Source organism: Hemicordylus capensis, chromosome 5 (assembly GCF_027244095.1).
Source record: "Hemicordylus capensis ecotype Gifberg chromosome 5, rHemCap1.1.pri, whole genome shotgun sequence".
NCBI classification, from domain to species: Eukaryota; Metazoa; Chordata; class Lepidosauria; order Squamata; family Cordylidae; genus Hemicordylus; species Hemicordylus capensis.
In genome coordinates, this window is record NC_069661.1 from 106867827 (window position 1) to 106884132 (window position 16306).

Here is a 16306-nt window from a genome sequence, read left to right on the forward strand (position 1 = left end):
CCCCCTCATTCAAGATAGCATTTCATTGTACCGACTTTAATCATAATGTCCTGTATGTGAGAGTTACCATGCAGCTTTAAACTCTATAGAGTTTTTGAGAAGAAAGTAATTGGGATATATTGCTTCAATGAGCTGTCAGGGATCGGTATCCTGGCCTCAGATTGTATTAGGAGAGAAATCCTGAGCCAGACTCAGTTCCTTTTGATCTTCTATAAACTACAACTCCCCAGCAAAAAAAAAAGAGAAACATGTAAACCAGCCAGTCCCCAACAAAAGCAAGTGCACATATGACATACATTGTATTCGTAACCTCTAGCGACTATACCAAAATGCTGATGACATTAGACCAGTTTTTATACTCTACAGCTATCAGCAAATTCAGTATAATTTCCTGTGATGTAACCAACATGAGGGGGAAATTGACACTTGTGATGCAACTGAAACCGCTTAGCAATGTGACAATCCTGCTTCTGCAAATAAAATATTTATGTCAATCACAGCCATCAAAGAGGCAATAGATCAATTGTACAATATCTTCTATAGCTCTCTACAGGAAATATCAGGTAGCCATCTGTGACATTATTGTATTTCATCCTTCCATCTCATCATCCTTTTTTGCTAAAGAAAAGAAACCAGTCTTCCAAATCATTGGTAGCTGCCCTCTCACCCCATTTAAGGGCTGCAAATACACCTAGAAATGAACTGCATAATAGGTCTCGCTGTTACCGTGAATGAATGGGGTTTGTTTTGAAATCCACAAGCCTTTGTAACTAAGTGTGTATCAGGACTGGCAGACTTAAATTTCTTTGTCAGAAGAATATGGCAAGATAAAAAACAGCCCTTCCAGTTCTAAGTGATGTCTTATTTTATAAAACATATTGGCTAAAATACAAGACAGCCCTAACATCTTCTTAGAGCTGAAATGAATTTGCTCCCCAAAATTCTCCTTTGTGAATGGTGATGTCAAATATTCCCCCGGGCCACTAAACGCTTGACTATTTTCCGATTATTTTCTGCATTTTTATATACAGAGTTAACACTAAATCCTGAGATTGTTCTCATGACCAAGCGGGCAGGGCAGAGGGCAGGTGGCAGGGAAGTCCACCTTCAGAAGCCCACCTTCCATGCAGACAATCTCCAAGGACCGTCTGGGTGCACAGATCCATACTTGTTTGCACTTGTGAATTATTTCTAATCCAGATGTTATTCCACTAAAATTTACTTTTTAAAATCAATGCTGGCAAGCTGCATTATTTTCCCCGTGTAGGAATAATAATTACTACTATCACCACTACTATTCATATACTGCTTGTCAAAGCATATGAAAATAAAAAGATGGTTCCTTCCCTGTCCCCAAAGGGCTCACAGTGTAAAAGAAAATACAAGGTAGACACCAGCAACAGCCACTGGAAGGATGCTGCACTGGTGCTGAATAGGGCCAGTTGCTCTCCCACTGCTTAATATAAAGAAAATCATGCCTTTGAGGTACGTCTTTGCACAGTTAGTAGGAATCCATAATGATGCAGATGTATTTACCTTCTAAAACAAATAAAAGTCCAAATAATTATTTAAAACCAGCAGCAAGCCTATTTAAAGCACTATTAAACAACCAAGACAGTGTTGGAATATTGGGTCATAGTAAGGGTTGCCCTATCACTTGCATAAGAAATTTTATTCTCAAACTTTCATCTCTGGGTGGTTAACAATAGCATAAAACCAGTTTTAAAACATATACAAAAAACCTAAAAACAATTTAACAATTTAAAAATAAACCAGAGATTGAAACCCAAAAATTTTAGGAAGCTGAGAAAGCTTGGGCGAAAAGATGGGTTTTCAGGTGTTTTTTGAAAATTGTCAGAGATGGGGAAGATCATATCTCAGCAGGGAGCGCATTCCACAATCTCGGGGCAGCAACCAAGAAGGACCGTCTCTGTGTAGCTACCAAACAAGTTGGTGGTAACTGGAGATGGATCTCCCCAGATGACCACAATGGGCGGTGGGGCTCGTAGTGAAGAAGATGCTCTCTTAGATACCCAGGGCCTAAGCTGTTTAGAACTATAACTAGCACTTTGTATTTTGTCCGGAAACCTACTGGCAGCCAGTGTAACTCCATCAGTAAAGGAGTAACATGTTCTCTCTGAGATGACCCAGAGACCAACCTGGCTGTCGCATTCTGAACCAACTGAAGTTTCTGGACTACGTACAAAGGCAGCCCCATGTAGAGCGCATTACAGAAGTCAAGTCTGGAGGTTACCAACAAATGTACCATTGTTTTGAGGTCACTGATCTCAAGAAATATGCGCAGCTGGCATATCAGCTGGAGCTGATAAAAAGCACCCCTGGCCACCGCTTCAACCTGAGAAACCAGGGAGAGGTGTGAATCCAGATGTACTCCCAGACTGCGTACCTGTTCCTTTTGGGGAAGTGTGACCCCCATCTAGAACAGGTAGATCAAAATTGTCTCTAGAGTTCTGACCCCGCACAATAAGTACCTCCGTCTTACCTGGATTCAGCCTCAGTTTATTCTCCCTCATCCAGCCCATTACTGCTTCCAGGGAGGCATTTAGGGAGGATATACCAGCTCCTGAAGAAGTTGACATGGAGAAGTAGATCTTTAAATGTGCTCTATGTTGTAATCTGTCAGATTCAAGTCGAGTCTTTCTCCATTTGTACTCCAGTCGCCTACCTTGCCACTTCAGCCCTTGTAGATCTTCCATATACCAAAGAGCCAATTTTGAAGGGGGTCAGAGGGGATGCTTGGGAGCAATCGTGTCTACTACCCTGGTGAGCAAGTTGTTCCAGTTCTCAACCAGGGCATCAACAGGATCACCGGCAAAGCCAACATTGAATCCCTCCAAGGCTTCTTGGAATCTTACTGGATCCAATAACCTCTTCGGGTAGACCATTCTAATGGGCCCCTTGCCCCTGCGGAGGTGGGAATTGGTTGTAAATCCAACCTTAACCAGACGGTGGTCCCTCCATGACAATGGGAAAATCACAGGAGTCTCCACCTATGGAACAGCACCCTGATCAGAGTAAAAGACCAAATCAAGTGTGTGACCTGCAATATGCGTTGGTCCAGAGACCACTTGGGATATGCCCATAGTTGTCATGGCCACTGTGAACTCCTGCGCTGTCCTGGACAGATTGGTCCCGAAATGAACACTGAAGTCCCTCAGCACAAAGAGTCTGGGAGACTTCAACGCGAGTTCCGTGACCAAGTCCGTGAGCTCAGTAAGGGATTCCACTGGGCAGCAGGGTGATTGGTACACCAACAGAAGTCCCAATCTATCCCTGGTCCCCAAACTCAAGTACACACATTCAATATGGTCCGATACCCTAACAGGGACCCTGGTAAGGGAGATGTTATCCTTATAGACCACAGCCACTCCACCTCCTCACCCACATCCCCTCACCTGCTCCTCTACAGAATATCCTAGGGGGAGAAGCTGGGACCAAATAGGACCACTAGCCTCCCCCAACCAAGTCTCGGTAATACATAACAGGTCAGCCCCTTCATCCATGTTCAAATCATGGATGAGTTCAGATTTATTTTGGACTGACCTGGCATTACAGAGGAGCAGGGTAAGGCTATGTGGGTTGTTGGCAGTGTTCCCCGTGGTCAAAGAGCTAGCAGGACAGCCAGAAGGGGAGATAGCTATTAAATTTCTGACTACCGTTCCCCTGGAATGGCCTGCCGACCTGCCAATGTTACTTCTTCTATTCCCCACCACCCCTGGAATAGCTGCCCCATGGTCAATGAAGGTGCCCCCTATCCCCCCCTCTCCAGATAAACCCAAATATAACTTCAACCCAAGTCTAAAATAGCTTAAAACTAATTAAACAGAAGCCCTCTAGCCCTCGCCCTTCCTCAAAGGGGCAACCCCCTTTGGTGTTGCCCTGCCGGTGGTGGGCCCACCGCCACAAAGATCCTTCCTATAAAGCCCAAAACTGAGCGGGCGACCCGAGGAATAGCTGAGTCACTCAGGGGCTGGTCCCAATCCTGCCCATGCTTCCCACAGATGTTAACCTGAGGCTGCAACCCCACAGGGGAAGCAAAGGCAGGCAGTCAACAGCAGAAGGAACTCCATCACCCACCTGGTCTTTCACTCCAGTCAGCACTGGGTGGGAGGTAGATGGACTCTCCCTTTCCCTCTCTGCTGGGCTTCTAACTGCACTGAATCTGAAGGGCACTGATTCTGAAGCAAAACACTCTACACATTGATTGCCTTGCAAGTTCCATGGTTCACCCAAGAGCTTTGAATAACAATAAAAAAATAAGTATTTCTCATATACTTGCTGGGTGACTCTGGGCCAGTCACTTCTCTCTCAGCCTAACCTACCTCACAGGGTTGTTGTGAGGATAAACTTAACTATGTACACCGCTCTGGGCTTCTTGGAGAAAAAGTGGAATATAAATGAAATACATAAATAATAAATATACAAAGAGTAAGAATGTTACAACAGTGGAGCTAGTAAGGATTACATTTTGAAACAGAACAGAGTTCCTTGCATGACTAATTAAGCAAAAGCTAGCTTCCAATAGATTTAAAGAATAACTTAACAGGCAGAAATGAAATGATTCTATAAGAAATAACATTCGCAGATGGCCATAATGAGCATCCCCTGGATCTCCCTGAAACATTCTTTCTACACATTCTTTAAAGCACTGTTTCTCAACCACTGGTCTGCAGACTGGTACCAGTCTGCAAGGCATTGTGTACCAGTCCATGGGGCATCACTATTAAACCCCCCCCCCAAAAAAAATCCCCATGAATTTTGTGCTGGCGGGGGGCAACTGGGAGCTTTCCAGAGCTTATTTCCAGGCAGCCCTTGCTGCTGGATAACGTTCATGTCACTTCCTTGAAATGAATATTGTGCAACAGCGAGGGCTGCCTGGAAATGAACTCCGGAGAGCTGCCCAAAATTTTTTGGGGGGTGGGGGTGCCTAAACTGTGCATGAATGCTGTACTGGTCCATGACTCCAAAAACGTTGAGAAGCACTGCTTTAAAGTAAGTCCCAACAACATTAAAATGTTTTATGATATCTGACTTGCAGACTAAACTAGGGATGTGCAACTTCCCAGTGAGAAATGTTCCTAGGATTACCAAATCATTTCAGCATTCTTTGAAAGTTCTCATGTGTTGCTTGAGCGGGAACTCCAAATTCACCTCAAAGTTTGGTGCATTTCCAATACATGGCTGTTTGATAGATATAAGTTTATTCGGTCATTGACCAGCAAACATGGCTGTTTGTCCACACACACACACACACACACACACACACACACACACACACACACACAATGTTTCCTGCACATTATTCCAAGAGCAGAGTGACTAGTACCATTAAATGTTAGGCCTTGACTGAGAATATGTACACCATTTCAGAATGTCTTATTACTGCTACATGATGATGATTCTGACCTTTTATTTATTGATTTTGCTTTACATAGCACAACCCCACACTTGTTATCCTGTTTCTTAAACCATAAGCACTGGTCTAGAGATCAAATTTAGCTATTATATTAAATATATATATTCCTTTAGTGAGCCTAATAAACAACAAATGTCTTGGAACAGCCAATAATTAGAGTAGGCTGCAAATACCAAGAAAGATAGCAGCCATATATTTCAAAATCACTCTTACTGAAAAAAGATAATGGAAAGTGGTATTCAGGAGCAAGCCAAGGAATGGGCAACTGTACTTAGAATTAGACCCAGTGGGCATACAGGTGACCCTCGTTATTTGTTGGGATTCTGTTCTCACCTATAACTGTGAGTGCAGAAATCATAATAAAGGAACCACCTCTATGGGAATCTAGGGGTTAAATTCCTACACACACACACACACACACACACACACACACAGAGGGAAAAAGTGGGAAGGGGGGAGAAATAAGAGTAGAAATGAACAGTACCTTGCTCTCCATGGCTCCAGGACTCCAGAAATGCCCCCGAAAATGCCCAAATTGGCTCAATTTTGGGTGAATATTCACCAGAAAAATGTTGAAGCTATTCCCACGATCAGTAGAAAGCAGGCTAAGGGATCCTAGCCCACTTTCTACTGATCATGGAAACTACCAGGTGAGCCCAGTGGCACCAAGTTGGCTAGCCCACCTAATTCCCCCTCCCCTTAAATAAGGTTAATGGAGCAAGCATTGCTCGTTTGCCGCCACGACACGCGGTGAGACACGAGTAGAACCCCCAGCCTTGGGAGTAGGGATGTGCGAAACGTTTCGGATACAGAACGTTTTGTACCCAAAACAGCCTGTTTCAGGTATTTTGTAGACAAAACAAAACACCCATTTTCCAGATCCAAAAGTTTTGTATACAAAACAAAACGTCCCTGTTTCGGCTACAAAACGTTTTGTTGTTTCTGACCTCCATTTTGTAGTGATCTCTGAGTCAGTCTCCATTTTGTGTTTGACATCTCTTTGAATTTCCCACCCTTCCAGCCTTCTGATCGGTGACCTAAATCATGGGCTGACCTGCTGACAATTCCCTCCTTGTTCCCCATTGACTCTTTTGCTTCTTGCCACTCTTTACTGACCCCACATTGGCCAGGGGAAGGGTTGCTAACCCATGGGGTACTGGGTTCTGTTTCTGTGGTGTTCTGAGTGTAGATTCTCTGGTAGCATATGAGAGTGGATTCTTGTTTTTCACTGAAAATCTCATATGCTACCAGAGAATCTACAATGAACACCTCAGAAACACAAAACCCAGTACTCCACAGGCTTGTGGGTATGGAGGTGGTTGGCACCCTATGTGCACTACACAACCCCTCGCTCTGGGAAACCCCAGTGCCCCCCAAGTGGAATTATGGGGCTGCTGAAACCTCCATTATTCCCTATGGGAGAAATCTTAAAAGACACGTAAACTTCAACAATTCACAAAAGATCAGCCCTTTGCCCAATGGAGAGGAGAACTGGTCTTGTGGCTGAGCATGACTTGTCTCTATAGCTAAGCAGGATCTGCCCTGGTTGCATATGAATGGGAGACTTGATGTGTGAGCACTGCAAGATATTCCCCTCAGGGGATGAAGCCGCTCTCGGAAGAGTAGAAGGTTTCAAGTTCCCTCCCTGGCTTCTCCAAGATAGGACTGAGAGAGATTCCTGCCTGCAACCTTGGAAAAGCCGCTGCCAGTCTGTGAAGACAATACTGAGCTAGATAGACCAATGGTCTGACTCAATATATGGCAGTTTCCTATGTTCCTAATTCTTTTGAGATAATTCTGGAAGTTTCCTTGCCCCCATTGGGCACTACCACCCACCACACTACACTCTGGGTCATCCCTTTCCCCTTGATTTGAAGCGATACATTTGCTAGAATCCCCATTTTTCCCTATGGGAAAATTCTTAAAGATGTGTAAACTTAAAAAATTCACAAATATCAGCCCTTTGCCTAATTCCTTTGAAATTTGGGTGGTAGCTTCCACCCATTGGACACTACCACCACCACCCACTCTTTTTGCCCTGGGACCCTTTTTAAAAATCCAAATCAATTCGGATTCGGATTCGGAAAATTCGGCTACAAAACAAAACATGGCTGATTCAGATTCAGAAAATTTGGGTACAAAACAAAACGGGGGTGTTTCGATTCAGATACAAATCAAAACAAGAAAATTCCAAAATGCACACCCCTACTTGGGAGTCTCTCCAGAATGCCCCTCCATGCTTGAGCGGGGCATCCTGGAACTTCCAGTGGCCGCACTGCCCCTGATTCCCACAGCCCCACTGGCTCGGAGCTGGTAGTCGTGTTGGCGGCCAATCCAGTCACCCAGGGCTGCAGGCATGATCGTCTGCAGGGAGAACAGGCTAAGCCCACTCTCCCCACAGAGTGGGGAGAGGCGCCTCATACGAATCATTGGGGTGTTTTTTTTAACAGAAAGAGCCTCTAAATGGCTCTGTGTTGTAAAATGGCAGCCATAAGTGACAACAGAAGTCATTTCTGGGTTATTTCCAGCCACTCAGCTACCACGAATAGGCCAGTTTTAGCCTATTTTAGTGCTGCAGAGAAAGAAACTGTGTCTCTAGGACCCATCTATGGATACGCAAAGCTGCAAGAGCTGGGATTGTGGGCCACCTGTATTCTCAGTTATGGGGTTTTGGATGTCAGTGGTGTGAATGCAGTAGACCAGGGGTTCTCAGCCTGTGTTACTGCAGGTGTTGCTGAACTACAACTCCCATCAACCTCAGCCACAATAAATTGTAGTTGGGGATGATGGGAGTTGTAGTTCCGCAACATCTGCACAGATTGGGAACCCCTGCAGTAGCCAGAAAATACTAATCTGTTGCCCAACAACTCTGGGCTTGTGCTACAGTGCCGAGTCCTGCTAACTGGGCACTCCTTCTAATTGGTCAAAGAGGCACCTTTCAAAGTCATGATTCTCTTTATATTAAGCAGGGCAGGAGGAGAGACTCTGGTCTTATCCAGCCCCAGTACAGCATCCTTCCAGTGACTGTTCCTAGTGTCTACCTTGTGTTTCTTTTTAGACTGTGAGCCTTTTGGGGACAGGGGACCGTTTTATTATTGCTGTTTTTTTCTATGTAAACCACTTTGAGAACTTTTTTGGGGGGGCTGAAAAATATATAATAGTAGTAGTAATATAATAGTAAGGTAAAGTAAGTGTGCCATCAAGTAGATTTCGACTGCTGGTGCCCACAGAGCCCTGTGGTTTTCTTTGGTAGAATACAGAGGGATTTACCATTGCCATTGCCATTGCCAGTATGAGATGATGCCTTTCAGCATCTTCCTATATCGCTGCTGCCTGATATAGTACCAGCGGGGATTCAAATCAGCAACCTTCTGCTTGCTAGTCAAGTATTTCCCCGCTGCGCCACTTAATAGTAATCATTATCAAATTAACTGGGCAGACTATTCAATTAAAATGTGTTGTTCATTTTAAAAAGCATTCTTTATTAGAATTTTTTTTAAAAACAACACCATATCCTTATCTATTTATTTATAAATTTAGAAATAGAACCAAGTAGCTATAATCAGATTTCAGTGGGTTGTAAAGAAGAAGAACAGCTTGTGCTGGATGTTCTGGTTCCTACCACTGAATGATGTTCTGAAGGAAGATTGCTTTCTACATAGGAAATGTATGTACATACAGTTATTCACAGATTACGTTCAAGGCATGTTGAGTAATACACCTCCTGTTAGTACCCTGAATTTGAGGGGGCCTTGACTAGCAAGTCAGAGGTTGCCAGTTCGAATCCCTGCTGGTATATTTCACAGACTATGAGAAACACCTATATCAGGCAGCAGCAATATAGGAAAATGCTGAAAGACGTCATCTCATACTGCGAGGGGAAGTGGCAATGGTAAACCCCTCCTGTATTCTACCAAAGACAACCACAGGGCTCTGTGGTCGCCAGGGGTCGACACCAACTCAACTTTACCTTTACCTATACCCAGGCTGACTTTTAAAATAAATGAACACTAAATAGTGTTCATGTGTCCCTACTGAAAAGAGCTCCAGTTATACACTTTCCAGTTGGACATTTTATCTGAGTGCATGTCCTGACAGGGAAGGAGGATTGTATCCGGAGTGAGAAGCTGCTCAAATTTAAAGGATTGTATCCATCCTTTAAATGTATTGTCTTCATCCTTACATCAATTGGAGGTAATTTATGAATTTTACCAGCCTCCCAATTCACGGGTTTGATTAGATGCTAGATTGACTTAGCTAACTTCTGCTTTGAACATGTAATGTGGACAGACCTTCATAACATTAATGCATTACTAGACTAGTTTCATAGTTGAGGCATATCTGTACTGCATTTTATATCTGTGTGATTCATCATACTAGTACAGCTAATGAAGAGACCCTCATCAGTGCAAGGAAGCATACCTATATTTCGATCAATGGAGTTGTGTCGAATTTTAATAGCTGACTAGATGGCTCATTGTCACTTATTTAATTAAGATTAAGTGGTAGACTACAATGACATTTTAGTGACAAAAAATTCCCTTACTGTTATGAGAACTCTGGTAATTCATCTGATCTTTCATTAGAAGTGTGTCACTGCTAATCTTCGTTCAACATGCATTAGTACAAAGCAAACCTCTAGAATCAATGGGCATCAGTTCATATAAAAGAAGCTTTTAAAGACCATGAGCTCATAAGACAGAGTACATTTGTGTTTTAATTAAAGAAGTTAATCCCAAGTGTCCCACTACGCAATATCTGTGTATGGGCTATCCAATGATGTTGGCATTTGGTTCATTTTTTTGAGAAACCTCATTATGTTTTCCAAAGCATTTTGCAATATTATCAATGGTGCTCAGTGAACATTGCCTTTATGGATTCATATAGAGCTGGTTCAGATTATCACTGGCCCCATCACACGTGACCAGGGAAGGGACAAGGTGAGAGCACACTCGCCCAGATGTCATTAAAGGACATCCTGACTCATTGTCAGAGCATCCTTTAATCACATGAGGGGGTGATAATTTGAATCGCTCCTCTATATGTGCTCCAAAACCCTGGCTTTGGAGCACATGTAGAGGGGCGATTCTGATTAATGTCCTTCTCATGAGACTAAAGGATGCCATGATGACATGTTGAGAACCCTTTAGTGACATCAGAGTGGGTGAGTTATTGGTATGTCCCCACCCTGAACATGTGTACTGGCAGATTCTTGTGCAAACCAGCTCACTCCAATCTTTATTACGGTCATAGACCAGCGTACAACACACACACACACACACACACACACACACACACACACACACAATATAATATATTGTTGGTGGGTTAGACTGTTGATTTGTTATCTTTTTAACTGTTATTTATATTTTAATTGTATTTCCCCCCCCTTGTTGTGCTGGTCATAGACTGTAATAAACTTTGATTGATTGATTGATTGATTGATGACATTCTCATCAGGATTGGCTAATAAAAACTTCAAATAAAAATCATCAGTATGCCCTATAAAATCAATCAACAAAGGGGAGATTAATCCTAAACGGGCATCCCTATAAAAATCACAATATAAAATAGAATGCTTACTGGTCTCCACTTGGCCTGTTCTGCAGGGACATAGGCAGGTGGGAAAAGGAATGCCTTTAAATCTACCCTCCAAAACAGCGGAGGGAAGCACATCCAATCACACTAAAGTCAAAGCGCATCTAAATTTAGGGACAATAACAAGACGGAGATAACTTGCAGGCTTAAAACTAAATGTTTGCTCCCCCCAAGGAACATTCTTAGGCATAAGAGCAATTTCCTCCTGGAGATCTTTATCTATAATACATTGCTTAATTTCCTTCCTGGCCCAGTCATAACCCATTTTAAGGATTTCCTCTGTAGAGAACCCATAATGTGCTAATTTGCCACTGATCAGGGTGGACCACTTAAACCTAAACGAATCAATTTTTATGAGAGAGGCCAAACTCACACAGGAAAATACAAATTTTAACCAAAATAGGATGATGGTTCTCCAGTAACAGGTTACCATTCTAATCAAGCCCACCTCTCTTCTCAACACAACAGTAGGAACACAGCAAGGGACCACTAATACTGATCTCAGAAATTTAGATTGCAGAGCTTCTAAAGATGGGAAATTTCAGGCCGGTCCTAACTGAGCACCGTACAACAATTGGGGATGGACTTTGGTGACAAATAATTTAACGGCTGTGGGGTCTGAAGCACACCAGTACAAGTGGCGTGGCTGGCATCAGAGCTTAGACATGCCACCCATCATCCTCTTCCCAGCTGGTGAGTGCTTGTAAACCAGCTGGGTATGGGAAGCAAGGGAGAGATAGGAAGAACCCAACCAGCAAATAAAGCACTCACCATTTGGAAAGTTCATGACCCGCTGCCAGCTACATCCTCTGCATCACTGTGCTTTCTGACACTGGCACAAGTGTTATGGCTGGTTTGGAAACAGGCACGCGTCTACATTTGCCCTTTCTCAACCAGCAAGCACTGAATTCACCAGCTGGGTGCCGGGGGGGCACACTGAGAGGGTCCCAGACAGCCCCTAGACACCAGCAGTGGGCTGACATTTGTCTGCCATAGTTCAGTGGTGACTACACCGCTGGTGCTCTCTACTGCTTCTTCATCATTTTCTCTTGTTTCTTTCTAGCCCGGTTTAGCTCATCTTTTCTAGCCCAGTTAGGGAATTAGGAAAGTGTGTGCTGACATAGGAGGCAGCGGCAGAGGACCAACACTCTTCAAAGTACTGGGTAGTTGAGCTTGGGGTGGTACCTTGCAACCTCATGGGAGGCCTGAACCTGCTGACATAATCATTTAGACCCAAGTTTGACCAGCATCATGGTGCAATCATGTCATCACATTCACTGCATGATTTCTCACTGTGATAACAATAACAACAACGGTGGTGGTGCAAAGATGAAGAAGAAAACAAAAAGATATGAAGAACAGTAACAGATCAGAGCTACAGTAGTGGAAAAAGTGGAAGTTATAAAAGGCAGAGATGTCTTTTGTGGGGAAACTTTTCACACCCCTCATAGTTACACATTTTTCAGGAAATCTTTTAGTGCAGCCTGAAAGGAAAATTTCAGTGGAGCCTTAGTTCATCAAACAAAACACACAATTAAATATGGTTTTCTGTTTGGCTGTTGAATGACCCTGACAATTTATAGGGTATGTTTCTGTTCTTCTTTTTGAAGGTGTCCAATTTAGCAAAAACCTCCAGCCTCTTATCTTATGGCATTGTCATATTTCTTTTCTCTTTTTTGTTTTTTCCATTTGCATCTATCTAGATGTGAAGGCTTCTTTGCATCAGGGGGATGGTAGATGCCCAGGGTTTCACTATTCAAGTCAGGCTGGATTGATGCACAACCCAAGGCAATAAAGTGTATTTGGAATTCTCTTACAAGTTAGAGGTGTTTCCCCCCCATATATGTAATGGAATAATTTATCATGAGCAGATAGCAGTTGACATCTGTAGTTCTTGTGCCATCTTAAATCACATAGTACATATGCTGCAGGTTATCACCATATGCCACACATCATCCTTCTCCTGTTGAAAGTTATATTTTAAGCATTTAGGAATAGCTCCAACAGAGCCAGAAAAAGAAAGTCAATAGATGATGGATGCATTCAGTGTTTTCAGCAGTGATAAGTTTTCAGTCATAATGTCTTAATGAAATTGCCAACAAAATTTCACCAAAAATGAAATTCAGATTCAGGTTATGGCATGTCTCCAAAATGAAATTCAGAATCAAGTTATGGCATGTCTCCTCAACTAAAATTTTGAAATAAGTTGAAAGAGATTCTACATGGCAGGTGAAATTTCATGAGAATTCAGCATTCCCTTAGCTTGCCATTGGATTTTGCCTATTGTGAAATTTGAAGGAAATTGATGTTTCTTCTTTGATTAAACATCTAAGGAATTTTGAAGGAATGCAGAAGATTTTTGAAAATACTAATGACCTGTCTTGGGGGATACCACACATCCAACTTCTTACTGTTCCCCTCCAGCCAGCTTTATCGTACAGGCACAGTGGTGCCTGTATAATTAGGTTCTTTCATCATTATAAACCCTCTTTCTATGGGTCAAAGAATGTCAGTAAATTTATCTGAATAGAGAAGAATTTTCAGAGTTCATCTCTTCTTTTAAGTGAGCCCTTACAAGGTCCCAAAATTATTTCCAGAGAACAAACTCAGATAACTGCCAGCATCACTAATACAAGTTAATAAACTGTAGGCACACAGAAAAGCACACGTCAAACAACCTGATTGATTCTTTCCAATAGCAATATTTTTCTTCAATAATATGGCTCCTGCCTGCCTTTCTCCTTAGCTGCCAGACCAACTGAGCCATCATAACAAACTGACGTGTGTGTCTAACTTGACTCTTGTTCAGAGCAGAGGCTTATGCTGAGCTTCTCGTGTCTGCAACAGCTGTCTAACAGTACAGCTCTTTACATGTTTGCCCTGCAGTAAATTCTACTGTTAATAAGAAGGGGAAATAATAGAAAGATCTATGTAAAAACAGGAGGACTGGCCTCCATTTCAGAATACTGAAATGATTACTCAGGCAAAAGCTTATGATCTGAGCCTGAAACCACAGAAACCACTCCCAGCACTCTTGTGAGATTAAATTGCCAGCCAGACAAGTAGTAGGACAATAGGAAGTTCCAAAGGACCAACCAACCCCACCGTAATACAGTCAGAACACCTCCTAGTCACTGACTGAATTGACATACCAGGCACACTGTCATCTCTGTGTCTATACCTACTCCTAAGGTAGTCATTTACACGGCAGCCAATTGAAAGGTTTCCCTGGTTGTTTGAGAGGAAGGAGATCGAAAGAGAAATCAGGAACAAGAGTTGAAGAAAGACCTTAAGAAGGAGTTAAAGCTCACCCCAAGGTCTTCATTTCCTCTCTGTCCTTCCAGAAACTATGAGGAGCTGAAATATGGACCAGCTTGTTATCTGAATGGAATCTGAAACCGAGATACCTGGACCAGCATCAAAGCCAAGTTTACCTTCTTTATTTCTTATGAAACAAACAAACAAACAAAAAAGCCAGTCATTTAATTGCTGGAGTTCATAATGAATTTTCAGTTAACTCAACAGTTACATAGCCCTTGTTTATCTTATTCGTTTATTTTTCAGTTTCTACACTGCCTTTCATAAGACACACAAGGCAGTTTACAAAAATTAAAATACAACAAAACTCCATAAAAATCACATTAAAATCAGTTAAAACTATAAAAACCATAACATATTCCCCCCCCCACCCAAAACCCTACCAAAAACACCAACCATAAAAAGAGACAGGATAGAAGAGGAGCAAAGAAAAATGGCAGACTCTAAGGGGTAAGTTATGTAAGTTAATACTCTCTCAGCACACATAAAGAGTGGGAGGGAGACCACTGTCTTTCCCTTTCCTCTCCGGCAGTGAGGGGGGTGGGGTGGGAATACAGTGCTGTGTGTCAGCCAAGAAAAAGAAGGCTCACCTAGAAATGTGACTGTCCCACCTAATAATGAAGACTGGCTACAGGGCTGTTTGCTGTGTGTGTGTGTGTGTGTGTGTGTGTGTGTGTGTGAGAGATTATTCCCCCACTCTTTCTAAAAAAGGTTGTGTCATTATGCCTGCTCAGGCCTGTGCCTTATGTGCATCTGGTGGCATGTCTATGGCTGGGACATCTAAATTGGTTCTGCTGGAGTTGCTTTTAAAACAGGGGAATTACTCAGATGCAAAGAGAATGCTTTCTTTCCTGCCCGCCAATCCTAAACAGTCAAGGAAGCAAGCAGCTATCCATCCAGTAGACTGGGCCCAGATTTAATAGCACCAAATGATTAAATATGAATAAGTACCACTCAGGTCTGGACAATAAATCATCACTCTAGGTTATCTACTCTATCTATCTATCTATCTATGAATCTGAGATATTTGTATACTGCCGAAAACACAAGTCTCTGGGCAGTTTACAACAATATTCCAAAGGGGCAAAAAGAATTAGGAGTAGAAAGCTTTTCAAAAGAAAAATGAAAGTCTTATTTATTTATTGGTTGGTTGGTTTATTTATCTATCAAATTTATATACCGCCCAAACTTTCGTCTCTGGGCAGTGAACATAAAGCAATTATAACACATATACAACATTAAAACAATTCAACAATTTAAAATCAACTTCAGAACTAAAACTGACAAATTTTTAAAAGCTGAGAAAGCTTGGTTAAAAAAATGGGTTTTCAGACTTTTTAAAAAATTGCCAGAGATGGGGAAGATCGTATCTTAGTAGGGAGCACATTCCACAATCTCGAGTCAGCAACTGAGAAAGCCCGTCTCTGCGGAGCCACCAGACAAGTTGGCGGTAACTGGAGACGGACCTCCTCAAATGACCTCAATGCGTGGTGGGGCTCATAGCGAAGAAGATGCTCTCTTAAATACCCAGGGCCTAAGCCATTTAGGCCCACAACCACCCACCACTGAACAAACCAGCTACCAAGTGGGTCAGGTGAGGAGCAGCGGGACAAGAAGTGGCGGGGCAGGAGGCCCTACTAACTCAGCAAAGAGGCACCTTTTTAAAGTGGTGATTATCTTTAGTGAGCAGGGGGAGAGCAACTGACCCTATCCAACCCCAGCACAGCTTCCTTCCAGTGGCTGTTGCTGTTGTCTTTCTTTCTTTTTAGATTGTGAGGCCTTTGGGGACAGGGAGCCATCTTTATTTATTTATTCTTATTTCTCTGTGTAAAATGCTTTAGTAACTTTCATTGAAAAGCAGTATATAAATATCCCTAGTAGTAGTAGTAGTAGTGGAGGAGGAGTAGCAGCAACAGTGGGCAAAAAATAAAGTTTTTTAAAATGGTGCCTCCT